Source organism: Danaus plexippus (assembly GCF_018135715.1).
Source record: "Danaus plexippus chromosome 16 unlocalized genomic scaffold, MEX_DaPlex mxdp_23, whole genome shotgun sequence".
In the NCBI taxonomy this organism is placed as follows: Eukaryota; Metazoa; Arthropoda; class Insecta; order Lepidoptera; family Nymphalidae; genus Danaus; species Danaus plexippus.
Window position 1 is genome coordinate 351,784 of NW_026869851.1, and position 24,529 is coordinate 376,312.

The 24,529-nt window shown below is 28.7% G+C and overlaps 7 long non-coding RNA genes across 7 annotated transcripts; 3 read left to right on the forward strand and 4 right to left on the reverse strand.

The window, feature by feature from the left end:
* The first annotated feature begins 2,501 nt into the window (after positions 1 to 2,501).
* Positions 2,502 to 3,219, forward strand: LOC133320266 (uncharacterized). The gene is made up of 2 exons (XR_009753686.1): positions 2,502 to 2,638; positions 2,950 to 3,219. It is a non-coding gene; the product is annotated as an uncharacterized LOC133320266 (long non-coding RNA).
* Positions 3,220 to 5,920: 2,701 nt separating this feature from the next.
* LOC133320257 (uncharacterized) lies at positions 5,921 to 6,540 on the reverse strand. The gene is made up of 2 exons (XR_009753681.1): positions 6,409 to 6,540; positions 5,921 to 6,233 (listed from the first exon to the last, which is right to left on the reverse strand). It is a non-coding gene; the product is annotated as an uncharacterized LOC133320257 (long non-coding RNA).
* Positions 6,541 to 8,492: 1,952 nt separating this feature from the next.
* On the reverse strand, positions 8,493 to 9,089 carry LOC133320259 (uncharacterized). The gene is made up of 2 exons (XR_009753683.1): positions 8,980 to 9,089; positions 8,493 to 8,805 (listed from the first exon to the last, which is right to left on the reverse strand). It is a non-coding gene; the product is annotated as an uncharacterized LOC133320259 (long non-coding RNA).
* A 2,280-nt stretch (positions 9,090 to 11,369) lies between these two features.
* LOC116772048 (uncharacterized) lies at positions 11,370 to 11,881 on the reverse strand. The gene is made up of 2 exons (XR_004353626.2): positions 11,797 to 11,881; positions 11,370 to 11,648 (listed from the first exon to the last, which is right to left on the reverse strand). It is a non-coding gene; the product is annotated as an uncharacterized LOC116772048 (long non-coding RNA).
* Positions 11,882 to 14,286: 2,405 nt separating this feature from the next.
* On the reverse strand, positions 14,287 to 14,836 carry LOC116771935 (uncharacterized). Its single transcript, XR_004353625.2, has 2 exons — positions 14,629 to 14,836; positions 14,287 to 14,511 (listed from the first exon to the last, which is right to left on the reverse strand). It is a non-coding gene; the product is annotated as an uncharacterized LOC116771935 (long non-coding RNA).
* Positions 14,837 to 16,493: 1,657 nt separating this feature from the next.
* LOC116772090 (uncharacterized) lies at positions 16,494 to 16,840 on the forward strand. The gene is made up of 2 exons (XR_004353629.2): positions 16,494 to 16,568; positions 16,676 to 16,840. It is a non-coding gene; the product is annotated as an uncharacterized LOC116772090 (long non-coding RNA).
* A 2,359-nt stretch (positions 16,841 to 19,199) lies between these two features.
* LOC133320289 (uncharacterized) lies at positions 19,200 to 19,932 on the forward strand. Its single transcript, XR_009753696.1, has 2 exons — positions 19,200 to 19,235; positions 19,641 to 19,932. It is a non-coding gene; the product is annotated as an uncharacterized LOC133320289 (long non-coding RNA).
* The last annotated feature ends 4,597 nt before the right edge of the window (positions 19,933 to 24,529 follow it).

Genomic DNA, 24,529 nt, shown 5'->3' on the forward strand with positions numbered 1-24,529 from the left:
TTTTATGTTATCTTGTTTTAAAGGTTTGGTCACAAATAATTAATTAGAAAGTATTAACGGAGGTGGTGAGTATCGATATTCTGAGATGTATTTATTATGTGTCCCCATTCGCTTTGCAAATAAACAAAATTGTTTATCTGTAATAAGTTTGATTTATTTTTTGTGAAGGTATTAAAAAAAACAGTTATTAAAAATTAATAAAGAAGATGTCATAAAAAAATAGAAAGCTACTTTATGATCGTATTTAGGTGAAACTAAGTTAAGCGGGTTTATCAAGTATTGAAGATAGTAATAACTGAAGCTCAGTGAAACAACATTTGCAAAAAAGTTGTGCTATATTGTCATTACTGCAATATGAAATTTTAAAGCGCGTTGTGATAATAGAGCTCACGGTTCCCTGGGAAACCAACATCCCCAAAGACCATGCCATCAAGGTCAATAAATATTACGAGCTCACAAACGACCTCACTCGAAATAGGTTCGTCGTGGATTTGTACGCGGTAGAAGTGGGAGCGAGAGGTATAACGGCAAAATCTCTCTACAACCTACAAAAAGACTTGGGCCTTTCCAGAACTAATATCAATTCATTCTTGGAACGTAATTTGAAGGCAGCCCTAGTAGGTTCTTTTCAAATTTGGTTAGGTAGAGAGAGGAGTTTGGACAGTGGAGGTGAGCGTTTAACGCGCGTTAGATAGGGTCCCCTAAAACCTATACCTGGGTCGCAAGTACCAGGCACTTTTGAAGCTCCTCTCCCTGCAACGCAAAGGACCCAGCACCCGCACGGTGAATCCATTGAATACTAGAGGTTTCGTCTCGCCGCGACTCTTCCCAGGAATAAAAATTATACTAAAATCCAAATAATACTATAGAGAATATTTCTTTGCATTTTTTAAAGAAACTTTATACAAATATGCTGTATTTTTTTTTTAAACTCAGATAAAAATATGAGGCAATGGAAGCAATTTTATTCATGTAGAACGTTATAAATAATTTCTCTCTAAAGAACTTTTTATAAAGCTATTAAATATTCTAGCATGTTGGTTTTTTACTCGACTTTCAAAATGGAAGGACGTTGCCAATTCATCTGTTTTTTTTGGTCTTTATGTTTGTTACCTTGTATCTTTCGACTGGGCTAAGCGTTTTTAATGATTTTTTTAATTCAGATAATTTGTTTTAAACATTTATAGTCCCGTAGACAAAAGATTACTGGTCTTGTATTTTTTCACCAGCTTTGTATTACTTCGTTAGAATTTGGCACGAAGTAGCTTTTACATATACAAATATGTAATATATTTGGAGAGCATATGTTAAACACCAATTAAATAGTTCTTTTTTGTTAATACCAATTTCTTGGCTCTTCATCCTATATCCAAAACTTATTACATCGATCACATTCCTTAAGTATTACTAACAGCCAGTTTTGTTGTTGTTCAGAGTACTAAAGAGCAAAGGAAAATGAATAGATCAAAGTCATTATTATATTTCATATGTTCATTAAACTGGATGGGTAGTATAAATTCATAAATAATACGTTTATTTTATCATATTGCGTTGATAAATTAATTTCTTGAGACGATGTTTTATTACACGTACAAAGATTTTCATCTTTTAATAAAAACGTAAGTGTTTATATAATGGCCGCATAAACAATTTTAAAATAAAAACAACGACAAAATTTTAATAAATTTGGTCTCCTTACTATGTTTGAATCTTGAGACAATTAGGGGTGTTATACCAAAACGTTGGGGCTAGGACTACGCACTATCACTTCTGCTGTTAGTATGATGTGGTTGGCTAGAGAATATAATTATGCCACTAGAAGGTTTAGGCTACTGATAATTGTTTTCGTCTTTTTTTAATTTCAACAAAGATATACATATACATGTATATGCATAGGTTTTATTTGTATATCATAAATTAATATATTTATATATAATATATGCTGTTGTTAGATTGTAAAATTTTTGATAAAACTCTAGAGATTGAAAGAAATCAAAAATAATGGAATGGAATGGTATTCTTAGATCATAAGTTATTTTCCATAATTTCTTTTTCCAGTAATAATTGTTCGGTGAAGGAAAGATAAAAATAAACATTCTACTATATCGTTTAAAGGTTTCAGTTTAATGCGAGGTCTTGGGGGTAAAATATAAACTAGATTTAACATCAGAATTAATGACATTTAAAAGGTTCTCAAAGTGTTTAATTTGATTCCTTGTAATATATTTAAAAATGAAGTAATATGTATTAAATTGTAAAGTATATTTCGTTCTGCGCATATATAACATAGTTTTATCTGAAGTATATAAGAAAAGTGTTCCTACATTACTCTTTGGAGAATAAAGTCATTTTTAAATAAAAATATAAACAAAAAAAAAGTTTTTATTTGTATTGAAAATTTTACTATTGATAATCAAATGGGAGTATTGGAGGGCATTTCCTAAGCACTACTGAAAAACCTGTCTATTATATCGACATTTTATGACTAATTAGTGATAAAAATTATACGTTGATTAGGTTTTTTATTTTAATATTGGTGATATCAATTTACTATAAATACTATAAAACTACACAACAATGTACAATTTTACACAGTTCATAAATAACAGGAATATAAGAAGACATCATGGTATCAAAGGTAATATTTTTATTTAATGAGATCTAAGACCTTTGGGAGTATTAATTGAAATAAAACTAATATTTTTCACATTATTTTTAACAACATACTCCCAACGTTTCGTTTACTTTGCAGTAATTGTGATCATTGATGACGTCCTTATCTCGTCTCATATGTACATATGTGTGTGTAAATTTTTTTATTTATAGTATTTATTCCAGAATTCTAGAAGATCATTATTTTTTTATGAAAAAGATAATTATTGTAGAGTGTTCAAGTTGAATTATTTTTAATATCTTATTTAAGGCTTATCTTAAGATGTTTTTTTTCAGACTAGCATCGTGTGCATCTTCTTGATCATTTGCTTTATCAGCTCAGCTCACATGTTCCCAATGCCATCTGAATGTCCTAACAGAAGTAGCGCACCCCTAAAAACCAACAATGCTAACGAGGTGCTATCTGATCTTAATGTTGAAGTCATAAGTCTTAAGGATATCTTGGGATGCGCTGACATTCTCACCTAATATATTATTTAAAATGTCCATTTGATATAAAATCAAAAGGAATTTAACAACAAAACTGAAATCACTCTTTTAAGCATATTGAAATTGTCGAATAAATATATTTACAAATATATTAAATTTGTTTAATTTTTCATAATTATAAAGTTCATCGAAATACATCACTATAAAAATTATGACACACGTCAGTACCCTTAACACCTCGCACAATAGATCTATGAACGAAAACTAGTAAGGTGTACTTTTATGTAGTGTAACGATGCAACCTTCTAGAAATGATACTGAATTGGTATTTTATGTATAGTCATAATATAATTTTGTGCAGCATTTAACATGATGGCGTTTCTTGGCACTATTTTTGCTTCATCTCTATATGATTTCTTGTTACATAGTTAAACTTTGTAAGACTCATTATCTCTTCTTCTTGACGGTCATAACACGTTGATAATTTAACTCTAAAACTCATGTATCTTATAGATAATCTACAGATACAGACGAGATAGATACATTTTGTGGAAGAAATAATTTGAGTAGAATATAGTGGTACATGTAGCTTATTTTAGGAAGACTGATTTTTATTTGTTTCAATATGCGAAAAGTTTAAATGAATGAGATTGTTTTTTAAACCTAATCTTTTAAAATTTAAGTTAATCAACTCTGAAACACTGTCATTTTTTTTTACAAAAAATGTTGTCTTTTATATAGTAGATCATAAATCTACCTAATGTTCCTTAATTTTTAATGTAGCCTGACACAACAACAACTTTTAATAATAATATATTTTTTCAAGAAATAGATATTAATAAAAAGATGGTAAAACATAGTATAGGTTCAAGTTTAATAATAAATACACAGAATCCATCTTAGCCTTCGCTGACTATCTCGCAATACTGACACGTAACCCCAAACACTGTCAAGTACTATTGAATGAAGTGGATAAATTCTGTGAGTGGAGGAATGGATTGAGGACTAAACCAAATAAATAGTATGTCTGTGTCTCGGTAAACGGAATACAAGATATACCTCATACGAACCGGGATTATCGTTAGGCGGTCAAAGCGTTTCTACGGTTACTGAACATGCACCATATAAATTTCTCGGTCGTAAGATTGATAGTATAGGTCGTACTCCATCTTTAGAAGAAATAGTAGATAGCTTTTTAAACGATCTTAACAAGGTAGATAGCCAATAGATCAGTAACGTCAAACAAGCTTGGATCTAAAATGGCGCGCCTTAATTCATGATTGGTCGCCAGAATTGTTAAAATTTTATCTTAATGCTTGAAATGCTTGAAATGAAAAAGCTTGCTATATCTGTGGGAAGGCAGTTGGAACTGCTAAGCATTTGCTGGTGGACTGTAAGGTACTCCTGAATAGCGGTCAATACTCGCGTAGTCACGATAGGGTTCTGGAAATCATACGTGACGCGGTTAGTCTTGCGGTAGCTAGAGCGCAAAGGGAAATAACCACAAACGTGCGATCAGTAGGTTTTTTTGAGAGAAGGCACTAGGGCTATAAAATCAAACGTCAAGTCTTACTCTATCCTTAAAGCTGCTTCGGATTGGACTATAGTGATGGATACGTTTGAGAAACAATACAAAATCCCAGAGCATATTTGTGCGTCGGCCTCTAGACCAGAGATATTTATGTATTCGCGTATAACGAACTCACTCGAAATAGGTTCGTCGTGGATTTCTACGCGGTAGAAGTCGTAGCCAGAGGTCTGATGGCAAAATCTCTCTACAACCTACTAAAAGACTTGGACCAGTCCAGAACTAATATCAATTCATTCTTGGAACATACTTTGTAGGCAGCCGCAGTTGGTTCTTTTCAAATTTGGTTAGGTAGAGAGAGGAGCTTGGACGGTGGAGGTGAGCGTTTAACGCGCGTTAGATAGAGTCCCCTAAAACTTACACCTGGGTAGCAAGTCCCAGGCACTGTTGAAGTTCCTCTCCCTGCAACGCGATGGACCCGGCACCAGCACGGTGACTCCATTGAATACTAAGAGGTTTCGTCTCTAGGTGTGTAATTGAACTTAAACTCTTCAAATTTCGAACCACAACGATAATTTAAATAAAAATAAGAAAATCAAATATGCGTTAAAATTAATAATATGAAGTTTAGTTGTTTACTTACAAAATTTAATTAGAATTCAGATTATACTTATAATAATTTATAAAGTGTCATTTTTTATATTAATTCTAAAATAATTAAATGATTTATCTTTATAAAAATAGTTTTATAAGAGACCTACAATTAAATTGATAATTTACAGTAGTGACGTAATAACAGATTTTTTTAAACAACCTTTGTAACAACCTATGTTGAGTGTGGTTTGTGTTTAAATAAGTTGCATATTATACGTCTTTTTACTAACAAGCTTTAATTGATTAGAGGAATAAATGAAACTTTTTGTTCTATAACTGTACCATATATAGGTACAGTTGACTTTCAAGACGTGACCTTTTTAGATGTATAACATTGTTAGAAACGTTCGGGTCTCAACACAGTCTGTTCTTCCAGAGACGTGGTCAAAGCCAAGCAAATATTATAAACGGTAACTCTAAAAGGAGAAGTAGTGTGCAATAAAAATATTATTGTTATTGTGTAGCATTCGTAATACTAGAATGGGAGTCTATCGATAGTCGAACTTAAATTATGAAAGTTAAGTAAAAATAAAATATTTTTTTTATTGTAATTCAACATGTCTTTTATTAGCAGTAGTTTGTAACCAAAAGATCAAGTTGGTAACAGGAATTATTAAGGCATTAAAAGTATGAAAATTATAATGTCATACATTTAGAAATTTTTATTTATTTGTTGTTTTGAAACAATATACAGAAGCAATCGGTTTTTTTTGTTTTCGTTTGTCGTACATTTGGTACTGGAAGCTAAGATTCAAGATTACGAAGTAAGAATATCAGCGCAACCTAAAAGATCCTTTACGCTTATGACTTCAACATTGAGGTCTGATAGCACTTGGTTTGCATTATTGGTTTTAGGAGGTGCGGATTTTTGACGGCATTCTGACGCCATTGGCAACATTTGAACCGATGTCACGAAGCAAACAATGAAGAAGATGCACACGATGCTAGCCTGAAAAAAGTTACATTTTTAGTTGCAGGGCTTCTTCTGTAAGAAAAATTAAATAAAATAGAACTAAAATAACTTTGGTTCACCAAAAATGGGAAAAATTTATAGAATTTATATTGTTGATATATAAAAATTAGATATATATTTTCAAAATAAAACAAGTACTAAAATTGTTTACCTTTGTCACCATTTTGTTTCTTGTTTCTCTGTAATATTTTTTCTGTGAATCAATTTTTATACTAAATCGATATCGGGCACCTTAAAGAAAATTACTCATTGTTAGTAATTTACATTAATTATGCCTATTTTTATCTAGTACTAAATAGTTTACTTTTTATTATCACTGTATTATTTTTTTTATGGGGAAATAAAAATTTAAATGATATCTTTTTTTATTATTTTGAAACTGTAAAATGTGTGTTTTCTTTATATATTTTAAAATTAATTAAGTAAAAAGTGAAAGTGAAATCATTTGGTTCTTAACACGCTTTTATTAGTTTGGGTTGTTTGTATGTATGTATGTAACGGAATCTTTGAGCTTTATTTTCACTGGTTATTGTACGTCTGAATAATTTTAAACTTTGTATACGTATCAAGGATTAATCACAATGCAATAATGTCATAACAGCTTTCCTTTATTCTTATTAGGACCGCCAGTGTAATGAATTTTTTTATATCGCCTCTGTATTGGAGTGAGACAGATAGAGCTAGTGCGCGGTCTGCGCATTTCTGCAGTTATGTAATAGTTTAAAAAATCTAATAAATTTTTTTTTTTAAATTAATTGAACTTGAAAATTAAAAATAACTTATAGTTTAAAAAATAAAATAAAATAAAAAAACACGTTTTTTTAGCTAACTCAAGGGAAAAATAGAAAATAGTTTTCAATTACAAAGAGATCATATTACAGTAGTAGAAGGTCAAACAATCATTCATAGTTAACCACCTAAAAATAAAATTATAATAAAATTTTAATTGTTAAAAGAATAATTTCATTCAGAGTAAAAAGCGTGGGGTGCATTTGACTACATTTCTTATCTTTCCTCTCGTAGATAGTTGCCATTAGAATGATTGTAACATTCAATATCATTTTACTGATTATTTAAAATATTTTTTTCTTTAATATCAAAAAAAATAATGTTTGATAAGTAAAGAAAGGAATTAAATGCAAAATTATTAAGATTTCGTTACTGAAGGCGTTAGTTACTGCCTCCAGTCTTATTTTAATTTTAGATAGCGTAGTAATTTGTGCGAGGACATATATGGGATTATGATTGTTTAAGTGCATATGAAAGTCAGCTTTCATAATTTTAAATAATATCAAGTTAGTTGTTTACTTACAAAATTTAATTAGAATTGAGATTATACTTGACAATTTATAAAGTCTGATTTTTATATTAAATCTAAAACAATTAAATGAGATCTTTATAAAAGTAGTCTAATAAGAGACCTATAATTAAACTAATAATATTTACGGTAGTGACGTAAAAACTGATTTTTTTTTAATAAATAATAAATAATATATCTCTTTGTTTGTTTTCATTGGAATATTCATGAATTTTTTCATTTTCTTCTATTTTATTTGTATTATATGACATCGTTGCTTACCGTTTACCAATTCTTATCGTATTGTTTTTTTTTTGAATGAAAATGATGTTGAAATTATTCGTAATAGTTAGCAAATTTAATAACCTCTTTGAAAAAAATAACTCGTAACATTTTAACTCAGACTCCGACTTGTTTTTATGTAATATTTTAGGTATTGATTGAAACCTTATATATTTTTTGTTACAACCCACATTGAGTGTGGTTTGTGTTTAAATAAATTGCATTGTATAATACGTCTTTTTACTAACAAGCTTTTAATTGATTAGAGTAATAAATGAAACTTTTTGTTTTATAACTGTACCATATATAGGTACAGTTGACTTTCAAGACGTGACCTTTTTAGATGTATAACATTATTAGAAACGTTTGGGTCTCAACACTTGTCTGTTCTTCCAGAGACGTGGCTAAAGCCAAGCAAATATTATAAACGATAACTCTAAAAGGAGAAGTAGTGTGCAATAAAAATATTATTGTTATTGTGTAGCATTCGTAATACTAGAATGGGAGTCTATCGATAGTCGAACTTAAATTATGAAAGTTAAGTAAAAATAAAATATTTTTTTTATTGTAATTCAACATGTCTTTTATTAGCAGTAGTTTGTAACCAAAAGATCAAGTTGGTAACAGGAATTATTAAGGCATTAAAAGTATGAAAATTATAATGTCATACATTTAGAAATTTTTATTTATTTGTTGTTTTGAAACAATATACAGAAGCAATCGGTTTTTTTTGTTTTCGTTTGTCGTACATTTGGTACTGGAAGCTAAGATTCAAGATTACGAAGTAAGAATATCAGCGCAACCTAAAAGATCCTTAACGCTTATGACTTCAACATTGAGGTCTGATAGCACTTGGTTTGCATTATTGGTTTTAGGAGGTGCGGATTTTTGACGGCATTCTGACGCCATTGGCAACATTTGAACCGATGTCACGAAGCAAACAATGAAGAAGATGCACACGATGCTAGCCTGAAAAAGTTAAATATTTAGTTTTAGGCATTATTCTGAAAAAATAAATTAAAAAAATAGAACTAAAATAACATTGATTCACCAAAAATGGGAAAAATTAATATAATTTATATTATTGGTATTTTAAAATTAAATATATATTTTCAAAATAAAACAAGTAATCAAATTATTTACCTTTGTCACCATTTTGTTTTTGTTTCTGTGTAATATTTTTTCTGAGAATCAATTTTTATACTAAATCGATATCGGTCACCTTAAATAAAATTACTCATTGTTAGTAATTTACATTAATTATGCCTATTTTTATCTAGTACTAAATAGTTTACTTGTTATTATCACCGTATTATTTTTTTTATGGGCAAATAAAAATTTAAATGATATCTTTTTTAATTATTTTGAAACTGTAAAATGTGTGTTATATTGAGATATTTTTGATTTAATTAAGTAAAAAGAGAAAGTGAAATTTTAATAAAATTTAAATTATTAACAGAATAATTTAATTCAGAGTAAAAAGCGTGGGGTGCATTTCATATCTTTCCTCTCATAGATAGTTGCCATTAGAATGATTGTAACATTCAATACCAAGTACCCCACATTTTTTACTCTGAATTAAGTTATTCTGTTAATAACTTAAATTTTATTATAATTTTATTTTGAGGTGGTTAACTGTGAATGATTGTTTGACCGTCTAGTACTGTAATATAATTTCTTTGTAATTTGACATTATTTTCTATTTTTCACTTCGGTTAGCTATAAAAGCGTGTTTTTTTTAGCTTTTTTAAACTATTATTTATTGAATGAGAACTAAGATTTTCGCGAGTATTCATTTAAATGAAACTAGTATTATTCGGATTTACTACGCGGATTTTATTATTTAAAAACTACATAATCCCGACGTTTCGGTTACTTTGCAGCAACCGTGATTTATTTTACGAATTTTTGTATCAACCTTACTGATTATTTAAAATATTTTTTACTAAAGGATTATTTAATGTCAAAAAAATATTTATTAAGTAAAGAAAAGAATTGAATGCCTCCAGTCTTATTTTAATTTTAAATTGCGTAGTAATTTGTGCGAGAATATTTATGGCTATATTTGTTTAAGTGCATATAAAAGTCAGCTCTCATAATTTTATTTTAGAAGACATATAATTTTGCTAATAATGTTAGGAAGAACTACTTGTATTGGAAGAATACTCAAGAAATAATTGGATTTGTCTCAGTATTTTCACATACATACACAGTATAAGCAGGAAATCAATCCTATTTTATATTTATATGAGGAGTTATAGAGGATCATTAAAAAAAAAAGAAACTTTAATACATATGCATCGATTCCAACGTATTTTATATATTATGCTATTTATCCTAAGAAAAAAGTCTATGCAACCTGAGGTTTCTTATAAAATACAAGTAGCTAATACTTCATATGAAAAATACTATTGCTTTAGGAAATTAATTACCAAAAGTTTTATTACTGACAATCGCCTTGCTGTCGACTTTATATTTCTTGCTTCAAGAACGTTCCTAAAGCTTAGGAAATTTTAAGTAAATAGTATTTGTTCGATTCTTAGGTGTGAACAATGAAACTTACGATCAGCTTCCTGAAAGCTTGTTTACGTTTTAGTCTACTAACTAACCTACGAGTAAATATCTAAAGTTTACATATTTATATGTGGTCAGAATTACAATTTTACAAAATCGTTTAAACTATATGACTGCGGTATTCATACATAATATACGGCTGTTAATGATTTAATATTTCAATATTATCATACTTGCAAAATTCGGTAAAAATACTTTGCCCTGTAATACAGTTTTTAGACTAACAAAGGGTACAGGTAAGCTTTTCCAATTAATTTTAGAAAATAATGTTGTATGTAATCGTGTAACGTACGTGCAACATATTAAAAAATAAATGAACATCACCAGTGCAACAGCATTGTATGGATAAAATATCATATTATGAGTGACGTTGATGACTCCGCGGAAGGAACAGCAAGCCGTATGAACCAGAAAATTCCTGATACCACACAAGCAATGGAATGGTATTGCTATCCTGACATCGGGGTAATCATGTAGTCTCAAGTATAGGTTATAAGTTTTAATATGTAATTCTTAATATAATATACGTATAAGTAAATTTCTTAGTTTTCCTGGAACCTCCGGTTGCTACCCAATATTAGTGATTATTTAGCAATAGAAAAAAAACTGTAACCTATTTATCTTTCTGAGACCAGTAAATTTAGTAAATTGCTTAGAATTTAAAATGCATGAATTTTAAATAAGTTTATATATATATTTTTTAATTTCATATATGAGTAATTTGCAACTCAATTTCGTTTTTCTGTAAATATACTTCATATTTTATTTGCTTCTGATATATATTATTATTTATAGTCTGTCATCAAAGAAGATGTATTTGTAAACGAAATAATGCGTGTAACGTCTCCCATTTTGACCTACGAAATTCAGTTCTATATTTCCAACATTGTTTTGCCTGGATCCATAACTTATTCAAGCAAAATATACAGGGATATAGACGAAAATATGAAAAATTGTATGTTTTGGAATATATTTTTATTTATTCATCACTAACTTCACAGAAAACCAAAACCTTTATTGAAATAAGGGACGCCGAAATCACTAAAATATTACGTCAGAATATCAGCGCAACCCAAAACGTCCTGTACGCTTATAACTTCAATATTGAGATCTGATGCCACTTGGTTCGCATTATTGGTTTTCGGAGGTGCAGCTCTTTTGCGGCATTCGGACGCTGCAGGCAACATGTGAACCGATGTCACGAAACAAACAGCGAAAAAGATGCACACGATGCTGGCCTAAAACAAAAAAAAAAAATATGAAGGTTATATTATTTTAAAAGCCTCGACGTCAAACGTTTTAATACAATAATAAATGTTAGCTAAAGAAATAATTATTTTGACAGCAAGAAGAAAATTTATATGAAATAAAAAATAGGCATATTACCTTTGATACCATTTTGACAGTTGTTCTTTTGTAATATATTGTTTATATCGAGCTAAAATTCTTTTATACTAGCATAATATCAGAAACCTTCAATAAATTATTATAATTTAATGAACAGAAATTTACATATTTATTTTTAGGCCAATCGATTAATAGTTATCTTTATACATATGCCCTTTCTAAAACACGTTCGGTTGTTAAAGTCTTTTTGATAAATCGCTGATTGTAAATAAAAAAAATAATTTAGTAATTAATTATGTTGTGTAACTATCTATTATTATCTTTGTATCATTATAATAAATAAATAATGATTTTATGCTTTGCCATTAGTAACTTTACTATTTCATTACTTTCAATAAGAAGGTAGTTTTTAGTTGTTTTTTTTTTTTGTTAAAAGTAGTCTAAATTAATGGATAATGGTCCTAAAAACTTGTCATATGCTCAATTCTCGAGGTTCTAAAACTTGTTTCTAATAAATTTCATATATTCCCTGAAAGATTGTCGTTTTCTCTATTTGTCTATCAGTTTTAGTTAAGTTTAAGAGAAATATTATAAAATGTTTCATAGATATTGTCCTTGCTATTATAAGATAGATGATACATTTTCTGTCAGATATTCTAAGTTGTTTAAAATTACTCAACTCTTTTACCGGAAATACGCAAAATTATATAATTTTGCATCCTTAGTGAATAAATGTAATATAAAATTAAAAAACAAACTAGCTTAATAAGAAAAATGAAACAGAAAAATATAATGAAATTATATCATAGTTGCGCAACATTTTTAACGTTCAATGAATTTGACTTATATGAAATATTAATGTAATATTAATAACAATCAGATACCAGTATTTATATTAATAAATAGCGAGGGCAAATGCATCTTGCTGTTCCTCTTGATACAACTAAAACTGTAGCAGAGAATACATGTTATCTTATTTTTTTAAAATTTATTATATTATTTAATTACTTAATGATTTTTATATTAATTTTCTTTCTTTCTCCATTTTTAAATATGGGTTTATTATTTTTATAATTTTTAAATATGGATATTATTTAGTTCAAACAGTCCTCTTATAATGAAAATTATGTGTATTTAAATTTCATCGTAGCCTACTTGCACTCATAAGATTTATTTATATTTCTTTTCATAGTGTATATTCGCATTTTTCATAGCGTATATTAGTGTATAAATTTCAATCTATGTTATTTTGACTAGCATCGTTGAAAAACAATTATTCATGTACATGTGCATTGAATGTAATTCCAAAATGCAAGAATCCAAGTATTTTTTTTAGTCTGTCAAAAAAATAATAACATGATTAATATTAGGATAGCTTTCAGTCACAGATAAATGTTTTGAATTTAATAACTGTATTTTTTGTATCAGCAACAGTTTGGTGGTATATAATTTGATGTACAATATAGTATGCGTGCTCTTTTGCAAATTGTTTTTTATCTAGTTATTTCTTAAGGAATTTTCATTCAGCAAAAAGAGAAATAATTCTTTGGGTAAAAGAAAAAGATCAGAATAAAGTGTATTATATCTTTTCCTTAAATAGTATATTCACAGAACTTTACTCCAAAACACGTACACAGATATGGGGACGTTAAAGATTCGGAAGAGTGTCTCAGAAACAAGAATTACTCTATTTGTATTCTAAAATTTAAGCAGAAACACTAATAATGTTTTTTTGTTATTTATAAGTGCTGAACATTTTTGTGCTGGATTCATTTTACTTTTAAAAGTAGATACCGGTATAAAAAGACTGTGTTATAATTGTAATTTTATAGATAGTCCTCTTTTTTATTAATTACAATAATTTTATTGGAAAAAAATATTCACTTGATATTTCTTGAGAGCTTACAATTAAAAATGTATTTTTTAAGTATAAGTTAACTTGCCAGTGACGTGATTCAGCACTCTAAATACGCTACCTGTGCGGTCACAGGAAAATCATAAAATACACACGTTTACTGTGTCAAAAACAAAACAATTTTCATCATATATTTTGTATTAATTTCTTTCTATTAGTTATCTTAATAATACTTTTTAATTAATAATAATTATTTAAAATTGAATGTTTAAAAAATATATATATATTAAATATTTATTTCAAGTTATTATTGTATTCAATATCCTTTCATCTGTATATACATAAATTAGGTAAGATTTCTCTAAAAGCAACACATTTTTGAGTATAATTTGTATATCAGTATTAAGAATAGTATTAAGAATGAAATATGCCTAAAGAATAATTATATTATGGCAAGAAAAATAAATTAAATTAGGTTTTTAGCCTTTTTACAAGCAGGTTGCTGGGTAGCTATCCAGAATATCAAAGTAGTTTAAATATTTGTATTTAAGTACTTATGTTTCATGGCTTAAGTAATCAATCCTTCTACTATATGTACTTTCTGTTAAACGATTTTTTTTATACATTTGAATCACATATTTTTCAAAAGTCGAACGTAATTTAAACTTCAAAAGGTGATTTAAGGAAGTCATTTATTCATTCAATTAAGAAGTGAGAATATCAGCGCAACCTAAGATATCCTTTAAACTTATAACTTCAACATTGACATCTGACAGAAGCTCGTTTGCATTGTTGGTTTTCATGGGCATTGCGTTTTTATTGCGGCACTCGGATCCCGCTGGCAACATATGGACTGTTGTGACGAAGCAAACGATGAAAAGGACACACGCTATACTGGCCTGTAACATTTTCATATGATTGAAAAAACGGAAAATTGTCATTGAAATTCGATTTAACGGAAAATTACATAAATTTGTGAAATAATTTTAAATATATATAAATTTAATAAATGTTACCTTCGACACCATTTTGTTAGTAAGTTTTTTCTGTAGTATGTTGTCTTTGCAAAATTATTGTACTTTTATACTAAATTGATATCAAGAACCTTTAAATAGGGGGAGGGGCAATCATCAATAGATGTATACATAATTTATAACACAATTGTCAATTAAATAGATAACAGTTTTAGTAGCACAAATTTTTATACTACTTCATTAAGGAGTTTTGCTATTTTATGGAAAATCGGAATATGAATTACGAAAACAAAGAATTTCTAAGCAACTGTGACTTTTATATTGCTTATTATCATGCATATATTTTCAAATTTCTATATTTATTTATTTTCATATGTAAGTATGTAAGAAAATATGTTTAGATATTAAATATGTATTTCAAAATGCATGGTACCTTATTCAATGCAATAAACACATAGTTATAGTAGTTCTAGCTATAGCGGGTTATGTACTATGTCTAAATATTATATAGGGAAAGCCAGGACATTCAGGTAAAATACGTAAAGTTATATTTTATACATAAATGTTATTGTGTTTATTTATGTTATCGGGCTTTCTCGGATATTGATGGAAAAGTCTGCAACATTATGCGTTTATATATTTTGACAATATAACTGATTTGTAACAACGATAGTTTTGTTATTATTTATTTTATTAAAAACTTATAATGCCAACAAACAGACCTACAAGTAGATTTAACCTCATACTTTTCATTAAAACTAAAACTAAAACGTAACGAAACTAATAATAATTAAAGTATATTTACTTATATTATTTAATGAATAGTATAGAAATAATGATATTATTTTTTATAAAACATGTTATTTAATTTTATGTAGAAAAAAAAAATAAAAAGCCTACATTCTTGTTATTTATCAACTGTATATGCATGTTTTTGCATAACATTTCATTAAAAAGAAATAATCAATTATAATTATGTATTTAAAACGTATAAATTAAAACTTTGTTATTTAAGCATTAAGGTATATAGTAGCTAGTTTCAGTTATCCTAAAAGATGTAAATATACGTATTAAAATTAAAGTTTTTTATAATTTTGTTAATAAATTTTTCTGTACTATAAAAAAAAACCAGATCATATTTACCTCTTGGCAAGAATAACATTGTAACCTTAAAAACATTGATGTATGTGATGGTACGAGTGTGATTTGTGCGATATTTATGAATAAGTTGCTATGTTTATTCTTTGGCATATTTATTAATGAGCTAAGAATGCCATTTAGGCAAGTCTGGACTGGACCTTGACTACTACTGGAAATATGCTTTTCGATGACGGCGCACATTTACGTCCTGAATAATTAATTACCTTTTATCTAATGCTCGACAATTTTTTTTCTATATATTTTAAGTGAAATCCCCCACTTTTCAATGTTTAAAAGGGTAATTTTACTTTTTTTTACATTAATAATTAAATATTTATGATACACATGCTATCGTTTGAAGTCATCCTTTACATTGTAGTATTTTTTGGTTCACTAGCTTATATGAATATACAAGTATTGAGTTTTACAAACAGTCATCGTTAATTGCAAAGTCTAAAAATAAAACTCTTACTGCTTATATATCAAAGTAATGGAATTTAGATCCAATACAACTTAAATTCATAAATAAAATAACCTGATTATTTACAAAATTTATTGACTACGTAGTTGAATGTGTGACACAGAAATGTTTAAAAAATGTATGAAAAAAAAAAAAACTTTCCGGCCGTTTCACTATCTATTAACGATAATATTATAGAGCTATTGTTATCAACAATGTTTTATAGGTTTTTTGTACTTGATTAATTAAAAATATCCACAATTAATGGTAATGAATTGTACAGAAATTTATAAATTATTTTTAGTTCAAACGACTGATATCCGACACTATATAAGTTGTCTTCTCAAAACTCAAGGATTAAGTCATTAAAATGATGTCCAAGGTAATACTTACTTAAATATTTTATGATATGCTTATTATTATTAATCGCATTAATTTATAAACTTCATTATAATTTAATAATTTTATCGTTAAAAAAATTTTTTTCAGACATTTATCACATGTGTCATCTTTCTTGTTTGCTACATAACATGTGTCTACCTGACGCCGATGGCTCAAACAAACAGAGGAAATAAGGTTTTATCCAACATCAATATCACGGTCATAAAGGTCGAGGATGTAGGAAATGGTCTTCGACTTTTAACCTAATAAAAACCGTAATGATAATATTTAAGTTACTAATAAATTTAATAAAAAAATTTGTTATTTAAATATTTTTAACTTTTTTCAAGAATATCCATCAGTTGGTATATTGCTTTTTATCTTTGGTGGTATTTGTTAAAATATGAAAATGGTTGAGTTTAAAGCTTTTTAAACTATATATAAATTAGCTTCCTTAAAATAATATAGTTATTATATAAAAATCAATAGATATAATCTTAATTAAAACTTAATTCATTATTTAAAATTTCAATAGCTTAACTTTAAGAAAAATAACACCTTTATTGAAATAGATGTCAGTGTTTCATCGACGAACAGAAGTGTAATAAATTAGGTTCGTAACTACAAATAAGAATTTTCGGGGAATATTGTCATAAAAAAAAAATCATTTTAATAGCAGCAATGTTACTGAAGAACTAAATTGCTATATAATTATCGATATTAAGTTTTACACGTTTTCTATAAAATATAGCTTGAAAGAAGTTTTTTTATTAATATAAGTTAATATATATAATCTTTTACAATAAAGTAAATAAACAATTACGAAAACCTTACTTTTGAATGATATTTTTTATAGATTAAGTACAACAAAAAATAAAACCACATTTAAAAATTGTATTTTTTTCTTTAATTAAACTAATGTATCAGCCATTATGTAAACTGTAATCACCAACTTAATTGCCATACACCAAATAGTAAGAGGAAATGCTGCCAGATTTGACGTCATAATTCAAAGCGGGTCCAACAATGTTCAACTATTTCTGATATCAAACACTTTTCCTTTCTCAATTTAAAAATATATTTTTTTTAATTCATTGAAGAAATATGTAAGATATATTTATCTAAAATTAACTAAGATGGCTTATATATGTATGTGAATTAAGTATACTTTGAAATTGTGATTCCATTTTAGGAATCATAATATAATTAAGGATTTATAATCATTTATGAATGCTTAAAAGATTTTTGAGTAATTTGTAATTTCAACATAGTAATCGTACAAAAATACATACAGTCTTACTAACTATCTCCTCCCTTTTTATGTCGGTTAACTAAATATATTAACTAGTTTTATAAAAACATTACACCTTTGAAAGTAGTTACCTAGATAATTAGATAATTATATCTAAGATTTTCGGGTCTATTCATTAAAATTAAACTAAGATCTTCGGAAATTACATACTCTCGACATTTCGGTTCTTTTGCAGCAACCGTGATCACTGGCCAGGAAATGAAAATGATGATTTTTCAAAACTTTTATTTTATAAAAAACACTTAGTATATCCGAAAATCTCAATTTTATTTTTAAAACGAATATTGGCCACATCGTTATTTAGACAGATAAAAAAGTGAACGTAATGTTTACTGCACCTATAAACTGAAAGTATTAAGATATATTAACTAGACAACACAAAAATAAGTAACATTATAAAGAATGTAATTTTTCGATCACTTTAAAATTAAAGTGACTTCTTTAACTAGGTCATGTAAAACACTTCTTCTACATGTCGCGTAACCACAAATTTTGATCACAGGTCCTATCTTACAATCATTAGATGATAATATTTTTTTTAGTTTTTATTATTACCTTGAACTGTAAATTATGTTTCTCTAGAATTTTAAATTCAATTATAGTTTGGGTAAAAAATAACAAAACACGTTACATTCATAAATAGTACTTTTATGATCTAATTTGGATGAATAGATATACTATGTCTAGATGTAAAAGAAAATCGTGGCATATATAAAACGTGACTTACAAAGTATAAAAAAGTTATAAAAAGAGGTTTGTTACAAAAAAGTTTTAAAAACTGTTTATTTTTTAAAGTTGCTCTGAAATATAACCAGTGATTATATTTATCAGTACGTCATAATTCATAAAAAAGGTCATATTAACTAAATAATTAAAATTTATCTTAAATGTTTTTTTCCAACACAAATGTAATTACTAATAAGAATAATGTCTTTAGAAATCTTCAAAAAACATTTCATTTTCTTTATTTGGTTTTCCTTTTGAAATTTTCTGGTATTTTTTTTAAATTCTCTATTGGAAGTAGCACTTCTAGCATCTTGAGTATTAAAAAATGTAACTTATAACGTTTGGCGGAATTCTTTCATGAATATTTTAAAATTAAAAGTCATTTTAGTAGACTTACTGATAAGCAAACATACCATAAAGCACCTAATATTTCCTTTTTAATTCTTATTTTCAATTTTAGATATGGTGAAAAGGTAAAGGGTTTCCTTTAATACTTTAGAAACGGAAATGACTTCAACAATTAACAAATTAGTATAATTTAAAGCTACTTGGAAATGGTATATATAGTCTTAAAATGTTGTCTTCTGCACACTTCTGAGCTCATCGTTTTATATTACCATGGCATCCAAAGTAAGTTTGTGTAAAGTGTGTTTACTCATGTAAAAGTATTAAAGAAATGTAAATCATTTCATAAACTAATTCCAATGATAAAAATACTATACGTTTTTGGTCCTTCTTTTGTTATTGTAATAAGGTGCGACATGTATATGAAATAACATGATGTCTTCAGTCCGCACGCCACTTTAAATTGAAAATGTGAAGTGTAATAATTGCCCGATTTTGATGTATTTAGAGCATATTTTTTCTTTCTGATCTTCAAAAAGTTAAAAAAAGTCGTCAAAAAGTGAAAAAAAGGACACATAATTTTTTTTTAGTTCAAAAAGTCAGTTTAAAATAAACAGGTGTAATTTCCACAACTCACGTTAACTATCCAAATAATATCTTATATAAATTTACGCTCTTATTTTTTTGCAGACAGCTTTCTTCTACTTTCTGGTGCTGGCTTGTTTTGTCCATTCTCTTCAGTCTGCAATAGTGAAGAGAGAGGCTAACGATGCACCTGGCTCCGAATCTCCACTCAACATAGAGAACCCTCTTAATAAATTTGAGGAAGTTATTGGATCGCTGAATCCGAATACTTTCTTCAACATTTTCAACAAATTTCTTCAACCTCCTAAGAATTAAAAATAATTATGATCTATGGCGTATAAAAAACGGACAATCATGATTATGTTTTGATATTGAAAATAAAAATGTTCATAACGTATTTGGAAATTTTATTATTATTTAAATTTTTTAACTCACTTGTTCAATTCTTATATAGAATATGACTTCTTATGCAAGAAAAATATATCAATATTGTATTATTGGAAGAAGCTAGCTTCTCTTTATACAATAAACTTGCATAAGGCCTAATAAGAATTTAATAATTTACGTTTAAACTTCTAAAACTCTGACAGAAATTTATTGAAGCCAAGAATATGGATAAAACTTTCAACTAACTTTCGAAAAAGCTTTTATTTTAATTATTTAGTATCTTCAATTTCTGCAAGCTAGGAAAAAGGGTTATTTCATGTTTACAGGGAATCATATTGTAATAACAAATATATATTTAAAAAATAAGAATATATTTTGTGACTTGTCTTTTGTTTATTTACTCTTGTATATGTTTTGTATGGGTAGTCTAAGTGAAAATTAATTTGAATGGGGTCCCCTTATGACTCAAAACTCCTCATTGAGGATAAAAGGCGGTGAAGCTATGTAATCTGTTACCAATGTAACACTGAAAATGTAGAAATTTTCTAATACTTTTATTGTTTTTTGAAGTAATTTTCGTACCTTTCTTCACGTCGTCGCATTCGATGAAACCACTGAGAAAAGCACCGAGCCTATTCTTCTTTAGGGGTCTTGTCTATGGCATTTTCGTACGCTTTCAGGGCTCGTAAAACGAATACTTCAAATTTTATATTCAGTTCTTGGGCATAAATAAAAGTCGCAGCACTTCAGATCAGGGCCGTATGGCGGAAAACTCAGTACCTCGACACCTGCTGTAGTCAAATATTTAACTGTCCGTTTTGCGGAGTGCGCTGATGTATTGTAGTGGTGAAGGAGGATCCTGCTTCGAGGGCGCTACTGTCGAATTTTTTCCAAGACAACAGGCAAACAGTGATTGCCATGCTAGTCTACAATAACTGTCCTTCCACCTTCTAGCACAACTGTCGAGAAATGACCATTGGGGCGACAGAATGAGGCAAACATCTTTTTTCCTTGACTTCATCCTACCTTTTCCTAAGTTTGCCGATCCTCGAAAGGTAACACCCACTGAGTTGATTGTCTTTAGATTTTGGGTTTGTAGCAATATATTTAGCTTACATAAACTGTGACGATGTCAAATGCAGCATTAGAGTCAGTCGCTGCGAAGGTGTTTCTGGTCGTCGGTTAGAGTATGGGGAATCCATCTGGTACAAAGCTTCCTGACGCCTAAGTGTGCATGTAATAATTTTTCAACTTGACTGATACCAATACATAGGCTTGCCCGTATCTGCTGATAGGTCACTCTCTATCTTCCTCTACCATGCGTCGCACAGCACTAATGTTATCTTAAGTAAGTCGCTGTTAAAGGATGTCCCTCACGCGGATCATCATTGAGATTGCTACGTCCACGCTTAAACTAGTTAAACCAATTATAAACAGTGGCACGAGACGGGGCTTCATTAAGAAATGCTAATCGCAGCCTATCATAGCTTTGTTGTTGAGTAAGCCCACAATGAAAGTGATAATAAATCATTAACCGAAAAATTTCTCGCGTTAGATTCGTTTTCATGATTAACAAAAGTTATAGTTTTGCCGCCAATTCATAATAACAAATGATAAATTAATGAATTAGGTTACCAAAGGGTTGTACAATTTAAATTCAAAAAAGTTTTCATTAGCAGTGTTTCAAACTTGCCAGTTCTAAGCATTTTCTGCGTTCCCAATGTATATGTATTTTTCGATCACGTAATAATTAAAAAAATAAAAGTAATGCGAAATCAAAATAACGTCTTAAGCAGATCGTAAAAAGACGTCACTGGAAGTTATTATTTATGTATGAGAAGATTTTTACTATTGAGCTATATTTGAACTAATAACCCCTAATGACCCTGAAGACGTTTCCCAACTATTCAAAAGAGTACAAGGTAGGCATTGACCAACTTCAGTAATGGTCTAGCTGGATGTTAATTTTGAAGGGGTAACCGACCCATTTGTTTTTTTGGAAACAGTTGATAAACATCGGCACATATAGGCTAGTGGCCGAAGTTTATGAAGATACCATTCTTAGGAAGTTAGTTAATCCCCATATCAACAGCATGTTTAATAACCAAAAATGGTCCTTTCTATAAGAGTCGGTCTTAAAACTAGCTACCGATGCTCCCATGGACAGACGAAGAGGAGCATCGGTACTAGGGTTAAAGAACACATCTCGGACATCAAAAACAGACGCGCGTCGAAGTCAGCAGTGTGTGAACACACAATGGACAAACCAGGCCACTACATTCGGTTTGATAAACCTCAAATCCTCGCTCGGGAAGACAAGTATATACCGAGATTAATTCGCGAGGCTATTGAAATTAAAAAACATCCCAATTTCAATAGAGAAGATGGCTGGAATCTTTCAAACACCTGGGACCCCGTTCTTAAAAATATAAAATCCCATGTCCGTAACCACACCGCAGGACCTCAAGACACCGTGAGCGCATTCTGCCGGCATCCAGAGCGGTACGCCAGAAAATTAAGAAATCGATGGCGGTAGATGATAAATAACAAGGACCAACTGACAGACATTCACACCTCGTCTGCCCGTGATCACGGTTGCTGCAAAGTAACCGAAACGTCGGGATTATGTAGTTTTTAAATAATAAAATCCGCGTAGTAAATCCGAACAATACTAGTTTCATTTAAATGAATACTCGCGAAAATCTTAGATCTCATTATAATTTTTACCTAGTATACAGAAAAAAACACGATTATTTACAAAAAATATAACAATGAAGAATATTTCGTCGTAATTGCTATTTTATAGCTGTAGGCTACGTTATCTCAATTATGATATATTTTTTTAATAAATAGTATTAGCTGTGGGTACAACTGAGGGTGCAACTATGGAGAAATAATATAATAAATAATAACTGCATAAAACACACTACTCTTTAATGAAGCAAGTTTAAACTCTTAAATTTATATTTACTTTGAATTAATACTGAGTAATTATAGCAGCCTGCAACCTCATAGGATATGGAACATTTGAAAACAGCTAAATGACTCAAAGTTAATGTTAAAGATATATTTATGTCTTCATTTTAAACTCAATTGAAACTTGTCGCTTTTACCTCTGATTAAATAAATTCTTATTTTAATAAAATTTTCTATTAGTTTTGTATAAATAATGTTGACAGATTTGAGAATAAATGTTAATAGTATACTAACGTATTTTAATCATGCTTTCAAACACAAGTGCGTCTTCCATGATTTTTCTTCCCTTTTCCAATCTACATGAATTGAAGAAAATTGTCGATACATTGATACTCCTTAGGATACATAACTCAATTTTGCCAGAAATCTTGAAATGAGTCAGTGAAAGTTTATATGAAATTCCTGACCGGGTTTTAATTAATACTTATTCTTTTTGGTTACATTTAGTACAAGTGACTATTTTAGAGGTTTTTAATTCAAAAAGTTTTTATGCGATATAATATTTTATTTTCGTTCTTATAAGTCAAACAATCAATATTTACGAATTGTTAAATATTTTTCTGAATATATTTATGAAAAATGTCGGGTTTATGTTATTCGCGAGCCTTTCTATTTGGTTCATCAATGTGTCTCCAACCGCGCCCAACGGTTGGGAATTACCCGAACCCGATTTTTCTGTTGTTGCAGGTTGACTTTCAGTTGACGAACCTTCTTCTTCACTGCATTGAAGTGAATGGATCAGGCAGACGAGAAACAGAAATCTTACGAGTACGACCTAAAACAGAAACTTATGACAATGTTACATTCATATATATTAATAAGTTTTTGATCGCACGTAATTTTTTATATTACTAACTGAATGATGCTTGACGCAAATGTCTCACAATTATTGATATGTTTAAAGGAAGCTATAGAAGGTAAACGCGCTATCCTAATTAAAGTCTTCTTAAGGAAAGACAGGCATAAGTAAACTATTCCATTCCATTGCTTTGCGCTTGAGGAAGAAACAAGAGTATCATTAAGACAGATTACAAGTTATATAAGTATTTACATACATTCCACGATTCTAAGTATGCAATATCCTTTTTATTGTATTATTACTTACCTGGAATGCCATCTTTGTGAAATATCATGAATTTTTCTCAGAATTTTTTTTTTTTTGCATATATACCTTACATTATCACAAAATGTCGCAGAGCATCCGTGCCTTTATTGACAGTAGATTCATTATCAGATATATTTTAAGGATATTTAATGTTTACCGACGCTTTTAGTTTCCTTAACGTCGTACTATTGGAATATTTTGCGTATTAACATTTTTTAACTTTAAATGCATATTGTCTTTTTGTTTTCGCGGTTTTTTGGTGAAAATTTTTAAAGCAAACCAATTTTTGATTCCGATCTCACCGTTTTCACGACTAAAAAATTTGCCTATTATATTCCAATACAAAATTATAAAATAAGTGATTGAGTAAATACTTTGGTAAATATCAAAAAAACCTTAAATTTTTTTGGATTTATAATAGCTTTGTGAACAAACTAATATTAATTAAAGTAATAAAAACTATAAATTTATCTATATCATCAAAAACTTCGTATACATTTATACATATATACATTTTTATCTTAGC